General features: G+C 39.0%; 2 protein-coding genes across 2 annotated transcripts in view; both read right to left on the bottom strand.

Moving 5' to 3' along the window:
- The window catches only part of LOC137618979 (hepatitis A virus cellular receptor 2 homolog), a 600,331-nt gene that overhangs the window by 346,525 nt on the left and 234,326 nt on the right, over positions 1-19,480 (bottom strand). The window lies entirely within an intron of this gene.
- Positions 1-19,480, bottom strand: part of LOC137618653 (uncharacterized) — a 170,539-nt gene that overhangs the window by 82,771 nt on the left and 68,288 nt on the right. The gene's annotated exons all lie outside the window — the stretch shown is intronic.

Here is a 19,480-nt window from a genome sequence, read left to right as displayed (position 1 = left end):
CAAAAAGCACGATAATAAATGGCAACCAATGTTTTGTTTACGTTTATCTCTGATTATAATGAAGAAACAAACGCATTTACACATCTGTGTATAGGTTAGTTTTTGCATGATTATATTGATTATTCAGTACAGTATGTTGATTTGGTTATTACTAATGTTTTACTTAATTTTTCTTATGACTTCCAAATGAAATTTTTTTCTTTATGACGCCGCCTGAAACGACGGCGTCATAAAGTACGCTCAGTAAACAAACTAAGGAATTTAACGCGCATGATGAAAGTGATAAATAATGATATTACAGTAAAAGCTTTTATAAAATATGTTATTACAAATATTATTTACCGTATCTATATAAAATCATACATACGTAGCAAAGCAGGAAAACAATCTACGAGAGAGAGAGAGAGAGAGAGTTGTTTTACATATGTAAATGTAAATTTTAAACAAAAAAAATAGCCCCATTTCATATAAAATAGATTACAAATATTTTACTTTATCATATTACAGTAGTCTATAATACTGTAAAGTTCAGTACAGTATGTTGTTGTTAAAGTCGTGGCGAGGAAATTCTCACGAAACAAAAACAAGCCATTCAATTACAACAGCTGATTCATCTCTCTCTCTCTCTCTCTCTCTCTCTCTCTCTCTCTTTCTCTCTCTCTCTCTCTTTCTCTCTCTCTCTCTTTCTCTCTCTCTCTCTCTCTCTCTCTCTCTCTCTCTTCGTGTTATACAATACTTACATTTAGATGAAGAAACTAAAATTAGTTTTCTTAGTGTCAATTAAATACGAAACGAAATAATTAGGCCGAGTCTACATCCATTTCAATCATAGCTAAAAATACGGCATCCGATTTCATCAGCAAACCACTATTTTTGGGGAAATATCATTTTATTCTAGAAAATTGCCACTCTTTAAATAGTTAATTGCACATTAAGAAAGCGTGTACTTTTGTTTTTAAATTTCGGGTGTATTTTAAAAATCGAGTATTGTTGACTTCTTTTTTTTTTTACTTTTGGCTGTGATTAGATCAGCTGTCATCTAGCTGCCGCTCTTGAGTGTGTACGAATACACTAACAAAGTATCATTTATACCATTTCTTAGCTTATTCAAACCGTCTACAGTATACAGTTGATATTACATAAGCACCAATAAGTTATAACCTATCAAATTTTTTTGTTTATTACATTTAAACCCCCCTCTATCTCTCTCTCTCTCTCTCTACCTCTCTCTCTCTCTCTACCTATCTCTCCACCTCTCTCTCTCTACTCTCTCTCTCTCTCTCTCTCTCTCTCTCTCTCTCTCTCTCTCTCTCTCTACCTCTCTCTCTGGGCTACTTTTCACTACCTCCCATTCCTTACCTCTCTCTATCTCTCTAACAAATGATATCTTTGTTGCTCCTCAAAGTTTCATTTATATTGAAAATCAATCATGATTAAATTTTCCTTACTTTCTCCAATCTCACACCATCGGTCACATCGCGGTATTTTCGATATTTCCGGAAAATCCGCGATATATGTATATACATGGGTTATGAAAAAAATCTGCGAAGTGGTGAATCCGCGATGGTCGAACCGCGAAGTAGCGAGGGTTCACTGTACCGTGAAAACGGATTAACCAAATTATGACATTATCACAATTAATGTCTCTCCGGAGAACCTCCTTGCACGCGAGTACTGGATTCAGAAGCCTTGCACTTTATTGAGATTAAGAGCATCATCTGTCGTTTGGATGGATTGGATGAGCCTCCTCGTGCGCAAACTGCTAATAGACGGTACGCTATTGACTCTATCGCCCCATAGTCTCAAAGCCCCAGACACAAGTTTGATGTGATGCTTTCAAACCAGACTAGAGATAAGTTAGACTTTCTGAGTATACAAGTCTCACAAAAATCACTTAAGGCTGGTAGGTTCTCAAAGCTACCGCCTTTACCACTCACACGGCAGAGATGTTTTTAACTGTTGGCATAGATTACATCACTACTAACTATTTTGATGAGGATTGCAATCTAATGCAATAAGCCTCTAGTCTATGATCAAGGTTCCCACCTCAATTGCCCCGCAAGTCTTTGACCAGGCGAGAGTTAAGAGGAGACGATGGGAGCAGGAGTCCTCTTTCTACATGCGCATGCTCTGTGGTTGCCTAACAACAAAGCATGGTGCAGGCAAATCAATTTTCTTTGATTGGCCGATCATAGAAAACATGACAAGCAGTTCCCCAAATAAATGACCAGGTTTGTATAGCTAGGAAAATACAAATTGTTTTGAAATTTGTAGTGTTTTTACTAAGAAAAAAGTATTCTAATTTTTATCCATTAGAAAATTAAGCATCTTTCAAACTAATCCCCCAAAAATTATAATGTTGGAATTTCTCTTTTGAAATTGAACAACTTAGGAATACTGTACATTTCTTTTTTTAGTTTATGCTGAATCTTTTAGATTTTTCAAGAATCAATTTTAGTATTTATAGGTAAGAGACAAACAGTCTCTTTGCAAAGCTTTGACCATGATATTGTTATCAAGTTATAAGAAATCAAAAGTCCATCAAATTGTTTTGCTATTGCTAAGCTCCTTTATAAACATCTTTGAGAGCCTGCATGTTTTAATCTTGGGTTATGGCTACCCATTAGGAATATTTTAGCTACTTTGTTATGCCCGGAATATGTCGTCTGTTGCGATAGATTTGGAGTCTTAACTGTAACCATTTTTTCCCCAACAGAATTTGGAAAGATTAACTTATTACTTTGCCTTCGGCACCTCTTGGGTTGCATGGGGCAGGGAGTGCAGTGTGGCCACCCACCTGAAGAGGAAGAAAAAGGAAAGAAGATGAAGAAGAGTTGGTGGGGAGGAGGTATGGGATCCCAGACACTTCTTTTTCATTCCCCCTTCTCTCTCTCTCTCTCTCTCATTCTCCCTCCCCCTTTCCTTGGTGACTTTGTGAGTTTCTCTAATTCTTTTCCTCAGTGTCTCGCTCTCTCTCTCTGTCTCTTACCCAAGTCTCTGTTTCAACCAGTTTCATCCAGATGTTCAGTTCTGTAACTTTGGTCTGAAATATGATGACTTCTTAGTATTTGCCTCATCAGTCAAATTGACCCGATGGAATATTTCATTTATGAGTGACCGTTAAATAGTTCTCGCCAGTAATTTTGTTCATTTGTAAAGGGACTTTGAATGTTCTTTATGAAAAATAAGTGGTTCACTGAAGTCTATATTGCATTTGTCAAAATCATTTGTCTGTTACCCATTGTGTGTTGCTATTTTGATCCAATTATTTTAGTGCCTAACTTTTCTAATGAATACATATCAGTTTTTTCCCTGTGTGATATTTCTGTTTTTTAAGCCAATGTAGAAATGATTATGTTCATTATTTGATGTATATTGTATGAGAAAATATGACTTAATGTGTACTGTAGTGCTTAACACTTTCATGGTTATATTTTAAATACTTCTTGTTTTCATTTAGGAATATGGAAACCAATTACTGTCTCATATAACTGGGTAGCAAGATTGTAATTACGGTTCGCATTCTGACATATGATATCTGGTTGACAATATTTACAAGTCTTGTAAAATTCTTAACTTAAATTTAAAAAATGAAATAGTATTGTGAAGTTCCTAATTTCTTTAGCTGTTATAAATGTCACTTATTTTCAGTTGAATTGAGATGCAGAATGAAATGTAAAGTATCATTTAAGTAAGAGTCACATGAAATGTAAAAGTCACTTTTATATAATAGTCTTAAAAGACTGTGTATAGCATTCTTATGATGCAGTAATTGAACTGAAGTTCTGTTAAATTGTCATTAGGATTACACGTCAACTGTATTCACCATTTGTGCAGACAGACGCATTGATATTGCGGGTGCGTTTAGATCTCTTGGTCCAAAGGGGATCGTACAGAGAGGGCCACAGTCAGAGTAGTGCCGTTTAGACCTTTGGCGACCCTGTAGGAAATTCTGGATAGGGGTGTCATGTTGTCGTCTTGTTCTTGTCTTTGCTATGTCACTGAAAAGGTGGGTTTCCAGATGTCTGAAAATCTAGGAAGCATTGTTGGATGAATATGGACCTTGGGAGGAGTCATAGGAATCGCTGGTTTTGTTCTGTGTATCCCAAAAAAAGGGTTTTGTCCTTCTTTTCCAGTTTTTATTCCAGGAACATCTAAAGTTCTGGATGTTTTACTCATTCTTGTTTGTTGCGGTTGAAGAATTTGGTGCTCTACTACCAGATTTCTGGGATGTAATTGGTAATATTACTCGCAAAGAAACTAGCCGTAAGTCCTTTATCTTTCCACCACATATGTCTTGAAATTAATAAAGACTAAAGGTTAGGAATAAACTACAGATGGAAATGTTGAATAAACATACATATTTTGTAAGCAGAAGACACGTTTGGCTCAATTTGAGCCGTGAAGTTAACTTGGTCCATTGTAAAAGTTCCTTCAATTTACTTTTCCATGTTTTAAACAAGTGTGGAGAATGGTAATGGACAAAATAAAAAGCAGTTTTCACTGCTGTAAAAATTGTACCTCTTATTAACTCTGGCTCACTGTTTGAGTTTGGCCTTAGAAACATTTATTCATCTCCTGATATTGTGTAAAAGAGATTTCCACGAGATTCTTTTTTTTAATAATGTGGTGATAGTGCTGGATGACTTTACTGATCCTAGTGCCTTGTCTGTAGGCTAAGTTTTGTTACATTCAGAAGCCTATGACGACTTGTGTCCCTTTCACGGTTGGTAGAAATAAGAAGTGAGCACTGGAACAATGCAGAGTTGGAGAAGGTACACAGCTATGTGGAAATGCAATTAAATAGGATGAAGAGAGCAAAAGTCCATTCAAAACCGAGGGTTCAAATTTGTGCTTCAAAGAGGCTTATGTACCCAGGACTAGGAAAAGGAAAGGCAACCATTATATACATATATTACCCCATTTGAGGGTCATCTCTCACTTTTCTTGAAGAGTAAATTTTGTTTGGCTTCAATTCTCAGTCAGCTGAGCACCATCAAGAAATGACCCATTGGACTAAAAAAATGCAGATTTAAATTTTGCAATAAAAGGGTAAACAATTAAGTTTATGGAAATGAAAATACTTGGAGATTGTGATAAGACATTTTCAGGAAACATTTTGGACAGATCCTATTTCATGTTGATGACTTGAGGATGTCTTTGTTAAACTGAATTTTGAAGACTTGTGTTTCAGGATAGAAAATAAGTGAGAACCTCAAGTTTTACAATCCATATCCCAAAAAGCTTTACCAGTCACATCCCAACTGTGGAATGTGGTTTGAGTTGCCTCCAAGAATATGCTCAGTGGGTTGTCTGTTTTTTAACTTTAGAAGTACTGCAGATCATTTTAGGTTATCCATGCAGTTCCACTGAATAATGTCTTTCTTTGAGATGGAATCTTCAAAATAGAATGTCTTAATTTAAAAAAGAGAAAGGAATATTTTCATACCCATTTGACAAAAATGGAGAAATCTTCAAGCCAAATGGCACAACACCTCAAAATAGGATACTGCACTGTACAACGAATAGCTTTAATATTTCTCTGATACTTCTGAAGTTCAACTTTTGAAATTGTCACAAACTACTTAAAGGACAATGTTATCCTTAAAACAGTATGTCAATGGAAGCTTTGAAATCTACCTAGAAGATCTTTTTAATAGATTGTAGTTGCTCGTATGATCTCTCTCCTGTTTCTTGTGCCTGGTCGTATTTCAAGACAAATACAAGTATGGCATTCTCTCTCGTGTTTTTCCTAACATATTACTATTAATAGCTAGGATGCTATAAGCTCAAGTGCTCCAACAGTGATCAGCAACAATGTTATACAAGATCTGTCATATGATATATGAAAAGAGATTTAAGTCAACCTGTTTTAACAGAAAAACATTTGCAACAAGTTTGAGCTTCTGAAGTTCCGCCGATTCAACTGTGTGATTAGGAAGATTATTCCACAGTCTGTCACAGCTGGAATAAAAGTCTAAGAATACTGTGTATCATTAAGCCTTATAATGAAGAAGGCAAGACTAATAATTGATTGCATACCTAGTGCAACGTACATTATGGTACAGTCTGGGAACATCTGAATGCAAAGGATGGTCAGAATTATAAGACATCTTATGCCACATGTATAAAGAACCAAGTGACTGACAGTGCCAGAGATGAATATTTATATCAGGAATAAGAAAATGAATCGATTGCAAGTTATTTTCCAATAAATTAAGATGGGAATTAGCGTCTGAAGACCAGGCATGAGAACAGTGAAAATCATTAAAGATTCAATAAGCAAATTTTTTGTGAAATTGAGGAAGACACAGACCTAATGTGTTTCTCAAAAGTAAATTTGCAATAAAAACTCACATAGAATTTTAAATGAATTCTATATTGTTTAAGAGACATTATTAATGCAATGATCCGGATATTGAGGAGCCACTGTCCTCGACCAACTTAAAATTAAAATCCTACTTTGAGATTTGTTAGGGTTCACCTTCATCCCAGGTAAAATCACTGGATACAACACATGCATTCACTGCACAACCTCTACAACTTTTACAACTCTTCCAGAAGGCTAAAATCAGTGCCATATCTTTGCTCAGACATCCTCTCTAAAGTTTACAATGTTTCCAGAAGTCTAAAATGACTGGCTACACCACCATGATTTACAAAATGCACAAATTTTAGCTAGATCTCTATTAAAGGATCCTACAACCCCAGATCTACATTCAGGTGGTGAAATTGATGTAAAGAGACTAAAGCCTTCCCTCCCTCAAGAGGTAAAAACGTCTGTCTTGTCGTTAATGGTTAAGTTTCCTTAACATTTCATTCTTTCATTTCATTTTTTTTCTTTTCGTTTGAGCCCTGAAAGGTAAAAGTTTCCACTAATCTTTGAAATTGAGGGAAAAAAGGTGGCTTGCAATAAAGCCCCTAATTTTTTTCCCCTACTTATTTCTGAATACCTAAGGTTAGGTGAATGTCTCTTGCAGCAAGATAAGTTTTATCTTGAAAGACGGTCGTCACAAGAATCTTGTTCAACTTTTCCAACTATAAAAAAATCATGAGTCATCTTCAAAGAGGAATCAAACAATTTGATCTGTTGGGATGTCATCACTAAGAATTAGAGTAATTTAAACACTCATCTTTATGTGATTGAATATGAAGAGAGCATCTCTGTCTCTCTCCTTCTTTCTCTCTCTCTCTTGGTCTCCTCACCAGAGAAAAAAACACCAAGAGTATACAGTATTCCAATTGCCAGCAGAACACTTGTTTTGAGTGTTGATGCAGGCTTTGGTGTTCAAACAGGTCATCATCTGAATGAAGTTAAGCCAGAATCAAATAATGAAATGGATGAATTTTTACCTGAACATTGCCTTCAAGAATCTTAGAATTAAATGAAGTGGCCACATACCTAGCTCTTGTCAAAATTTTGACTTACAGATGTGTATTATGTACACCTGGAGGTGAGTAAAACTGTTGACCAAACTAAAAAGTCTCTTAAGATGATAAACAAACCTTTCTGGTTGTGATAATATTGCAGGAACAGCAAAAGGTTGATGGAAATACCCAGAGAATTCACCAAATGGAACTGTTGAATTTTAAATGTGTCTACTGCATACAGGAAACATAAAGATAAAGGATTGTAGCTCTTTATAAAAAGACCATAAATGACTCATTTATTTTGTATATGATGGTACCTTTTAATGTCACACCTTTAATATGCACTCTGTAATGCAAAATGATTTTTAAAATGCATTGTCAAGTGTGTAATGCTCGGTACTCGTGTTCATGGACTATCCGTTACATTATTTTGCTAGTTGTATCTTAATGTTGGCTTTTCAAACTTCCTTGGGTCTTTCTCTATAGCTTCTGAGTATTGATTTAAGAGACGAGGTTGCTTCGCCTATGCCTCATGTACTCAAAGAAATCCTCTAGGCGTCATACGTTATCCTTTTCTCTTCCATGATACAGGTTTCAGATTTTAGAAATGTTGCATAGTCCTTTGAGCCATGCTTGTGCCTGTCAGTCTCACCAGAGTTTTCTTGGTTAAAGAATTTCTTTCCTCAGTTTGAGAGTTTTCTCTAAAAGAACTTTGCTCATCTGATGGTTTCTATTTCCATGACCAATCTGTTAAGCTCCAAAGAAAAACCAATGTTATTTTTATCCAATAAAGGAAAAGGTCCAAAAATGCATTCAGTGATTTCAATTTGAAATGGAATCAGACAATGGTTACTGTAATCATCTTGTTTATTTACTACCATTTTAATCTTAAGATTGATGGCGCTCTTCTGTCTTCTGCCGTTTTATTGAAGTTTATTAGAAATGTCGTCTGACTACCATGTCAGATTCCTTCTTTCTCTCAGCTATAGTGGAGCAGCATTTGTTCTTTATTGAGAGATTAAATTTACAGCAAGAAAAGACTGGTCATTGGAAAGCCTTGTGTACAAAGGGAATGGGGAAATTCAATCTATATCAGAATGTTAAGAACATTATCTTTGAATGCTGTTCTATAAAATTTTCTTTCTTGTTGGCACTTTTCCTAATTGGATTTTATTGGCAGACAGCCTTTTGTGTTGAGCTTCTGGGAATAAGTTTAATCTCATCATTTTTTCCTTGCGATGACATATTGGATTCGTCCCTGCCTGGTGATCTCCAGGGCTGGGGTTTAAGTTCCTCTTAAGCTCCATAGTTTCTTGTAGTGTCTGCAACCTCACCATTCTTGTGAGCTATTGATGGGAGGTTTTGGGGAGCCTATATGCCTACCTACTGAGTCATCAGTAGCCATTACCTGACCCTCTTTCATCCTAGCTTGGTTGGAGAGGGGCTTGGGTGCTGATCATATGTACATAAAGTATGGTCAGTCTCTAGTGCATTGCTCTGCTAGCCAGGGCAGAGTCATTGTCCCTCGCTCTGCCATTCATGAGCAGCCTCTAAACCTTTAAATTAATTGAGTGTCTGGCTTACTGCTGTTTAGAATTGGTCATAAACAATGATCCCTGGAAAGGAAGTAATGAAAGTAGAAGGAGCCGTATCTCTCCCCAGTGATCTCTTGTTCTTCCTTTCATCCATCTCTTTTCTTCTCCCTCCTACCCGCCACTCGCACCACGACGCCGCTTTCTTGGTGGTTCGTTAGCCCTAGTTTATTACATATTAGGTTAAGATGATTGTAACTTTTTAAATATTTAACTTAGCCGGTGAATATATAATAGCTGCAACTCTGCGGCTCGACAGAAAACACACTAAAAAAACTCGCGAGCGATCGCTATGAAGGTTGCGGGTGTGCCCACCAGCGCCAACTGTCGGCCAGATACCACTCTTGCATGTAAACAAAACCTTCAATTCTTCTCTGTCGACGTTGACGACAAGACGTATCAATACTCGCTGTAGAACCTGGAGTTTTCTCAACATATTTGGTGAAGTACTTCATTTTGGTTTGAGCTTTCGCAGTGCAGGTGTTTTATCTTCATCTTAAATCTTGAACTCGTTTTTGGATAGATTTAATTTTTGATGACAAAGAGAGTATGGACTTTCTTTGACTTTTAAATGGCCGACCCTTCCCTTAGACGGAAGTGTGTTTTAGCCTTTTAGCAATTATCTTATCACGTTATAAATTAATTATAGATTTTCCTCTATATATTTTATATCTCAACCGCCTTTATTAGGCCTCTTCGATTAGCTTTCCATTTATAATAAACATCAAAATAAATTTTAATGATTTGTTTATATGCGACCTTTCCTGAGAGTAGGCGGTCCTAACTTGGAAACCGAAGTTAAACAACGTTGAGCCCTTTGCAATTGTAAATAATTTTTACAGAGCTAATGATTTAAAACTTATTAAATGAAATATCTTTAGTAAATATTTTATGATAGTTTTTTCTTTGAATAGTCTTCGTACTGTTTCAAAGATGAACTAACGTTTAGTTTATTTATGCTACGCAGTTTGCGCTCTATCGTTACGATAGAGAGAGAGAGTATCACGGTTTCACTTTGCAGAAAGAGTAAATCGATTCTGACGTTTTGTTCTTTTTTCTTTCAAAGCTTAAATGTTTTAAAGACTATTTTAAAGGAACTTTTAATTGAAAAACCTTTCAGTTTTTTCCTTTGGTCAAATAACCTGTTTATTGACGAAAGGTAAGTGGGCTCTTCTCTTCGGTGCGAAATCAAGAGAGAGAGAGAGAGAGAGATAGAGACGGAGAGAGAGAGAGGAGAGAGAACGTTCCGATCTTTATCTCGTCCCAAGCGAGTAACGTTGTTCTCGAGTTACTCTCGTCCCTATTCTCTGTACGGGGAGAAAGGATAAAACGTTTTTAGTTTTTATTCTCGTCCCAAGGCACTTACGGTGAGAGATTGAAAACGTAGTTTTGAATGAACTAGTGTTTAGTCTCTTCCCCAGCCACTGATTTTTTTTTTTATCTTAAAATATGTTTACTGGTTTTTTGCTGGTATTAATGTTCTTACATTATACGACTGATTTCGCAATTATAACCTTTTGATAGAGGGTAGATTTGCGTGCTTCAGGTAGAAATCAGTTTTATTCATACCTAATGTGAATTGTTAAAAAATTCGATTTCAGTGAATTAAGTGCAAAACAGAAAATCGTAGTGATAAAGTGATATTGCGCAAAGTGTTATCAGTGTTGCGACCGAGGGTTCGTCTGTTCGTGCCTGTCGTTCGCCTAGTCCGGGACCTCTTGCAAGCTCCCAAGCCCAGGGGAGAAGTAATGTCGTACGACTTATGGGTTCGAGAGGCCTTGATCAGTGAACAGACGTTCCCTCAATGGTATCAGGTGTATCTTACCAAGATCACCCCTACCATAAGGCGAGAGAGACGATTTTCTCCTCGTCATCCGAAGGCTTTTCGCATAAGAAACCGTGGAACAAGGTTTCGAGGCCCTTTAAGCGAAAGTCAGTCCTTTCAGGACAGGTCCAGCGTCCTGGTTTTAACCATTAGGACAGCTCTGACCCTATGCAGTCATCGGAAGACTGCTCGCCGCCTAAACAAAAGCGTAACACAGACTCCGAGAGTCTTTTTGTAGGCAAGGTTTTGCAGTCACAGACGTTACCCTCGTCTCTTACCGCAACCATTCCCGTTGATCCTGAATGGGTTGTACGGCAAGACATGCAGAATAAGCTTGCCTCCCTTATGGAAGACTATTCTGCCGATAAGTCCGTTGAGCCTAGCCGTTCATCTCATCGAAATCCTGGCCTTCAGCCACCCTAACGTTCCTTTGTGCGTCCTGTTGACGTTGGCGTAGCCAAGTCACGTCAGTCAGGTTGTTTAGAACCACACTCGATGCGGTCTCGTGAGAATTTTCAGCCACATTTGGACGTTAGGCCACTTGCTGATGCTCCTGTTGACGTTCAGGACGTTCGCCAACAATCGGAGTTGACTTGTTTTGACGCTGAGCGTCAACCTCCGCATTCTAGAGTTGTTTTGACTGCTCAGACTAGGCGGTCAAAGCAGTCTCGAGTGGACGCTGTGCGTCCTCACGCACCTGTTGTTGTTGACAGTTCACAGACTGTCAAGCAGTTACATGACGTTGCGTCCTGGTCCGCTACTAATGCACCAGTGTGTGTGCTCAGACTAGGCGGTCAAAGCAGTCTCGAGTGGACGCTGTGCGTCCTCACGCACCTGTTGTTGTTGACAGTTCACAGACTGTCAAGCAGTTACATGACGTTGCGTCCTGGTCCGCTACTAATGCACCAGTGTGTGTGGACTCTGCTTGTTAAGCATTGCCACCACGGTAGGTCTCTCCCTTGCTTGAGACTCGGCTATTGTCGGACAAGGTTCCTTCAGATGAGGAAGTTGCTGTTCCCCCTCCTACTGATATTCTCTTGAGGACTCTGTCAGACGGAGAGGAGCCTAAAGCTGCTTAGCCCCCTATGGACTTTAAATAAATCATGCTGATTTTAAGGATCTTTGTCCGGATCTTTTTGTAACTGCTGCTCCTCGTTCGCCTAAACGTCAGAGCTTACACTATGCCTAGCTACTTCAAAGCCGTTGTTTTATAAGCTAGTGCTCTCTCGCTCTTCTAAGAGAGCTTTACGTTTGCTAGGCGACTGGTTTATCACCAGGAGGAGTTTGGGGGAGACAGCCTTTGCTTTCCCTACTTTTAAGCTGGCTTATAGAGCGAGAGTCTGATATGACACGAGAGAAGTTCTCGGCTTGGGAGTTCCTGCCTCTGCCCAGATAGACTTCTCAAACCTCATAGGCTCTCCCCAGCGCTCAATGTGTTCATTGTCAAGACAAACTTCACGATGAAGTCTAACAGGCTGTCTTGACAGCATTTATGGAAGGCGACTGGATGGTCTCTCTCGACCTTCAGGAGGCATACTTCCACATTCCTATACACCCGGATTCCCAACCGTTTCTGAGGTTTGTTTACAGGAATGTGGGGTACCAGTTTCGAGCCCTGTGCTTTGGCCTTAGTCCTGCGCCTCTCGTGTTTACGAGGCTCATGAGGAATGTGGCAAAATCCCGCCATCTATCGGGGATCCAAGCCTCCCTGTACTTGGACGACTGGCTTCTCAGAGCATCGTCCAGTCTTCGCTGTCTGCAGGATCTACATTGGACGCTGAGTCTGGCCAGGGAGTTGGGACTTTTGGTCAACCTAAAAGTCCCAACTGATCCCATCCCAGATTATTCTATATTTGGGGATGGAGATTCGCAGTCAAGCCCTGCTCGAAGTCCAACTAATGCTGAAAAGAAAATGTTTATTCAGTCAGGAGTTGGAACAGTCTCGTAGGGACTCTCTCATCCCTGGAGCAGTTTGTCTCACTAGGGAGACCACCCCTTCTGCCTCTCCGGTTCCATCTAGCCTCTCACTGGAACTAGGACAAGACATTAGAGACGGTATCATTCCCAGTCTCCGAACCAGTAAAGGCATGCCTGAAATGGTGGGACAGCAATATCAGTCTGAGAGAGGGACTATCCCTAGCAGTCAAGAACCCAAACCACGTGTTGTCCTCAGACGCGTCGGATTTGGGTTGGGGTGCGACCCTGGACGGTCGGGAATGCTCGGGTCTGTGGACCTCAAGTCAGAAGAGCTTGCACATCAACGGCAAGGAGCTATTAGCAGTCCACTTGGCCTTGATGATATTAGAAAGCTTCTTCGAAACTTAGTGGTAGAGGCAACTCAGACAACACCACAACTTTGGCGTACATCTCCAAGCAAGGAGGCACACACTCCTTCACGCTGCTCGAGATCGCAAGGGACCTTCTCTTATGGTCAAGAATTCGAGGCATCTCCCTGTTGACGAGATTCGTCTAGGGGGACTTGAACGTCTTGGCAGACTGTCTCAGTCGGAGGGGTCAGGTGATACCCACGGAATGGACCCTCCACAAGGACGTGGGCAAGAGTCTTTGGGCTACTTGGGGTCAACCCACCATAGACCTCTTTGCCTCCTCGTTGACCAAAAGGTTACCAATCTATTGCTCTCCAGTCTTAGATACAGAAGCAATCTACATAGACGCGTTTCTACTGGATTGGTCTTTTCTGGACTTATATGCATTCCCACCATTCAAGATAGTCAACAAGGTACTGCAGAAGTTCGCCTCTCACGAAGGGACAAGGTTGACGTTGGTTGCTACCCTCTGGCCCGCGAGAGAGTGGTGCACTGAGGTACTTCAATGGCTGGTAGACTTTCCAAGAAGTCTTCCTCTAACGGTAGATCTGTTACGTCAGCCCCACGTAAAGAATGTCCATCAAAGCCTCCCCGCTCTTCGTCCGACTTCCTTCAGACTATCGAAAGACTCTCAAGAGCTAGAGGCTTTTCGAAGGAGGCAGCCAGTGCGATTGCAAGAGCTAGGAGAGCTTCTACCATTAGAGTATACCAGTCGAAGTGGGAAGTCTTTCGAGACTGGTGCAAGTCAGCATCTGTGTCCTCGTTCAGTACCTCTGTAGCCCAAATCGCAGATTTTCTTTTACATCTGAGAAAGGTTCACTCCCTTTCAGCTCCCACGATTAAGGGCTACAGGAGCATGTTGGCTTCGGTCTTTCGACATAGAGGCTTAGATCTTTCCAACAATAAAGATCTTCAAGATCTCCTTAAGTCTTTCGAGACCTCTAAGGAACGTCATTTGCCAACTCCTGGATGGAACTTAGACGTGGTCCTAAGGTTCCTCATGTCAGACAGGTTTGAGCCATTACATTCAGCCTCCCTGAAGGATCTCACCCTCAAGACACTTTTCCTAGTGTGCTTGGCTTCGGCTAAAAGGGTCAGTGAACTTCATGCCTTCAGTAAGAACATCGGCTTTTCTACAGAAAAAAGCCACTTGTTCACTTCAACTTGGTTTCCTGGCCAAAAATGAACTGCCTTCTCGTCCTTGGCCTAAATCTTTTGATATTCCTTGCTTATCAGAGATCGTAGGCAACGAACTGGAAAGAGTATTATGTCCTGTTAGAGCTCTTAAGTTCGATTTAGCTCGTACTAAGTCATTACGAGGGAAATCTGAGGCATTATGGTGCTCAGTTAAGAAACCTTCATTGCCTATGTCAAAGAATGCTTTGTCATATTTTATCAGATTTTTTTAATACGAGAAGCTCATTCTTACTTGAATGAGAAAGACCGATGTTTGCTTAAGGTTAAGACGCACGAAGTTAGAGATATAGCAACCTCCGTGGCCTTCAAGCAAAATAAATCTCTGCAAAGTATTATGGACGCGACTTTTTGGAGAAGCAAGTCAGTGTTCGCGTCATTTTACTTAAAAGATGTCCAGACTCTTTACGAGGACTGCTACACACTGGGTCCATTCGTTGCAGCGAGTGTAGTAGTGGGTGAGGGTTCTACCACTACACTTCCCTAATTCCAATATCCTTTTAATCTGTCTCTTGAAATGTTTTTAATATTGTTTTATGGGTTGTTCGGAAGGCTAAGAAGCCTTTCGCATCCTGGTTGATTTGGCGGGTGGTCAAAGTCATTTCTTGAGAGCGCCCAGATTAGGGGTTTGATGAGGTCCTGTTGTATGGGTTGCAACCCTTGATACTTCAGCTCCTGGGAGTCTTTCAGCATCCTAAGAGGATCGCTGGGCTCCGTGAGGAAGACAGACTTACAAGGCAGAGTAATCGTCTAAGTCAACTTCCTTACCAGGTACCTATATATTTTGGTTTTGTTATATTGATAACTGTCAAAATGAAAAAACTCTTAGCTTATACGCTGTAAACTTAATTAACTCTGGTCTCTACCCACCGCCTTGGGTGTGAATCAGCTATTATATATTCACCGGCTAAGTTAAATATTTAAAAATTATATTTTAATTATAAAATAAATTTTTGAATATACTTACCCTTTGAATATATAAATTAAATGACCCTCCCTTCCTCCCCAATAGAGACACAGCGGGACGAGAAGAATTGAAGGTTTTGTTTACATGCAAGAGTGGTATCTGGCCGACAGTTGGCGCTGGTGGGCACACCCGCAACCTTCATAGCGATCGCTCGCGAGTTTTTTTAGTGTGTTTTCTGTCGAGCCGCAGAGTTGCAGCTATTATATATTCACCGGGTAAGTATATTCAAAAATTTTTTTATAATTAAAATATCATTTTAATGTGTTAACCGTAAATTTAGTGTTGGGGTATTCTTAGCCATGTCAGTTTTGTTGCTTGTTGTGCTCTGATACTCGGAGGCTTCCTTGTTATCATGTTTGTTTAGCCTTACGCTCACTATGTCCTGTGGCTATTTTATGATTTATGCTTACTTACCTTAATATAATATATGGTTTTCCTTACATGGTGTTTTTTCTCTCCCCTCATTACTAGTTATTATTGGGCTTGGAAGGCATTCTCTGGTACATTTTCACCGGCCGCCACAGGTCGATCTAGAAAAGGGATTTTGACGAAGGAAAAATCTATTTCTGGGGAGAGGCCTGTGGCGCCCGGTGAAACCCTTCCCTTTTCTTTTGCACGATCCCACCCTTTCCTTTTCAAGCCATCATGTCCAATACAGAAGGATGTTGTTCAGATGGCGCTCGCGTCGGGGCGTGGGTGGCGTGGTTCGGGTAGCGTAGCTGGTGCCTCTATATTGGCCCATCCCTTTGACGAAGGAATTAACTAAATGGAAGACAACCTGTGAATAGTGGCTTTCACGCGCCTTTGCTTTATACACGACACCCACAAGGTGCTCGCGCGAGGGTAGTAACCTCTGCATTCCATGCTTTTATCTTTCTCTGGTATAATTGGAAGGTTTTATCAGAAAAGGTATATTAGAAGGACCCCTTTTCACCGGCCGCCACAGGTCGACCCAGAAATGTCTTTGTAGATCTTTTTGATCTTTTGATCAAGAAGATAATCTAATGAATTGTTTTTCATGTTGAAAAGGACGCTGAGAAACAGGTGTTGTTGGTTGACATCTGTGTTCAAATGTCCAATAATGATGAGGGGATTCACATCCTCTGGAAATTATTTTATGGTCATCTGTTCCTTTGATTTGCATCTGGAACCTTAAGGATACACCAATTGGTCCATAGTTAAAGTTTTGGATGATAAAAATGCAGCGAGAGGAGACAATAGATGTGATATTTATGCTTGTATGTTGATGGAATCATTTTAGTTTGTGGATAGTTGAAGGTACTGGAAGACCTTCAGGTCATTTCAGGCTTTTGGGGGAACTTGAGTCATATTTATCCAAGTTGACCGCATTTGCCAGGTTCAGTGATGGGAGGTTGGTAGTCTTCATCCAGTTTGGTACATTGTTGGCATTGTATATTAGTTTGTAATTTGAGAAGTTGAGAATTACTGCTCTTTGCTTTTTGTCTTTTTTGCCCTTTCCTAACAAAGTTTTAGGAGAATATGAATGGATAACGACATAGTGATAGATTATGACTCTGAGAAAGTGTTGTTCCTATATATCCAGGTACAAGTTTTGTCCTCAATCGTCCTCATATTCTTGTGGGATTATCTCAGAAAACCTCTTTGGTATTATCTCTACATTTTTCTTTACTTTAATTTGGATTTGACATTCTCTCTTCTTTATGATCTAACTCCTGCTTTTGCTGCGATGAGATGTCAAGAAGTTTTTCAATAAACGATGCTCTTTGTCTCGATTGCGATTTCATTAACTTTCTTTCAGTGTAATAATGGGAAGATTATTTCTAATCTGGAAGGAAGTAACATCTTAGACAAGTTTTATGAGAAGCCTTTTCTCTGCAGGGCAGATACTCTTATGAAAATACTTGTTCTAATAGATATTATTTCATGTGTCGTTCATAAGGACTTTTTGTCAATATTGGTTGTCTATGACCGTGTTTTGCAGTCAAGTTTCTTTGTTACAGTTATCTCCTAGACTTTGGACTTGTCCACCTTGGAGTAAAAGATTGTTTATCCAGATTTCAGTAGAGAGGCAACTGAATACCATTGAAGTATGGTACTTTATAATGAAACTACTTATCGTGAAATTTTTGAAGCAGAGCTTCTGTTTTGCGATCAAACATTTGCGTTGTTACAGAAGCTGTCTGGACTGATGAAATGACTATGCATTCCTGTGCCTTCAGGTTCTGTTCTGTACTGTATTTTTCTTCTTTGGAATATACATTATGTTGTTAACATTCCAAAAGCATATGAATTATATTGAATTCATTTGGTGCATTGATACTTAGAAGTGTGTTTCTGAGGTTGGTTCAAAAACATGTCACTGGTTGAAGAGAGGCAACTCAAATACTCTGGACATCAGCATTCCAGTTTAAAAGACTGGAAGACATTTAAGATGCCAATTAACTGTACCAAACCCATGCAAGTGTTCCATATTCAGCCGATAATGTTTTCCTCACATAGCCCTGACAAGCGCTTGGGGATACCATGATTCTTCTATTCAGGATTTGTTACAAGTCTAGTGTAAGAGGTTCGCATAGGATTCGGTCGACTACAGGCTGTGGTTTTCTTTGGAAAATTGTCTTTGGCTCAAGAGATGGAAGCGTGTGACCCATGAAGTATTCTGTGTCTTTGTCTGCACAATTTGGTGTTTATGGTTCCCGTGTAATTTTTAATGGAATTTGAATAGAAATATTTCCGCAATTATTGCCGATGCGAGAATGGCCTTAATGTCTTTTGATACTATTTTATTGAAGTGACTTTATGTTGCATTTGACCGAAGATGATGTTTTAGATAAAGAATTGTGTATCTCATCTCGTCTGAACGTGTTGTGGCGTTTTAGCGACCAAAGAAATTTTTAGACTTAAATAAATATAAAAATTGTAATTTGTCTTGTTAAAGAAGTTCTCATAAGATTGTTCAACCAGGGAGATTGAAGGTCAGAATGTAAAAAGTAAAATAAGCAGTTTAATCTTATACATTAATGTGAAACTGTATATGAAAATAAATTGCAAAAAAAAAAAAAAAGATGAAAAGAGAAAATGAAAACATTCAAGGACTTAGTAACACCTTTCTTTAAAGAATAGAAACTGCTTTAATCATTTGTTACTAGGTGGGACTTGGGGAGGGCCTTGGTTGGGTTTTCATTTTCTCTTTTTATCTCAAAGAAAATCTTGCAAAGTTTTTGAGACGGTGATTTCCTGTTCCTTTGGGAAAGGAGAAGGATTTTAAATAATTCCTTATCCATGTAAAGTCTTTTAAGAGTTATTTTCTCATACAAATATACATCAAATCCTGTACTTGTGTTTCAGTCACTCACCATTTCTAGATTTGCATTTGAACAATCTACAGAAATAACATCACAGGTTAATTGATGTTTATTCATTAAGAAACCTCTGTATCAAAAATAAGTGATATTTTCTCCTACAAAACACTAAAATGATGTACTAAATCATTTCTAAATTTGCTTAAAAAAACAGAAATACCACTCAGGGAAAAAGTGATATGTATTCATTAGAAAAGTTTGCTACCAATTTGATCAAAATAACAGCACACAATGAGTAACAGACAAATTATTTTGACAAATGCAATATAAACTTCAGTGAACCACTTATTTTTCCTAAAAAACATTAAAAGTCCCTTTATAAATGAACAAAATTACTGGCAAGAACTATTTAAGGGTCACTCATAAATGAAATATTCCTTCAGGTCAATTTGACTGATTAGGCAAATACTAAGAAGTCATCATATTTCAGACCAAAGTTACAGAACTGAACATCTGGAGGAAAATGGTTGAAACAGAGACTTGGGTAAGAGAGAGAGAGAGAGAGTGGGACACTGAGGGAAAGAATCAGAGAAACTCACAGAGTCACCAAGGAAAGGGGGAGGGAGAATGAGGAAGAGAGAGGGGGCGGGGTGAATGAAGAAGTGTCTGGGATCCCATACCTCCTCTTCATCTTCTTTCCTTTTCCCTCCTCTTCAGGTGGGTGGCCACACTGCACTCCCTGTCCCATGCAACCCAAGAGGTGCTTTTAGGCACTTTGACTTGTATAATTATAGGTATTTGGTGTTAATAAAATTACTATGTCTACTTATGAATTTTTATTGTATCCTCCTCTATCTATACATTTTCAATTATATTGTATCTTTTTACTCAATTCATTACTCTACCCCTTGAAAAATTAA

Source organism: Palaemon carinicauda, chromosome 25, assembly GCF_036898095.1.
Source record: "Palaemon carinicauda isolate YSFRI2023 chromosome 25, ASM3689809v2, whole genome shotgun sequence".
NCBI classification, from domain to species: Eukaryota; Metazoa; Arthropoda; class Malacostraca; order Decapoda; family Palaemonidae; genus Palaemon; species Palaemon carinicauda.
Note: the sequence above shows the minus strand (reverse complement) of the source record. Positions and strands in the feature narration are given on the sequence as shown.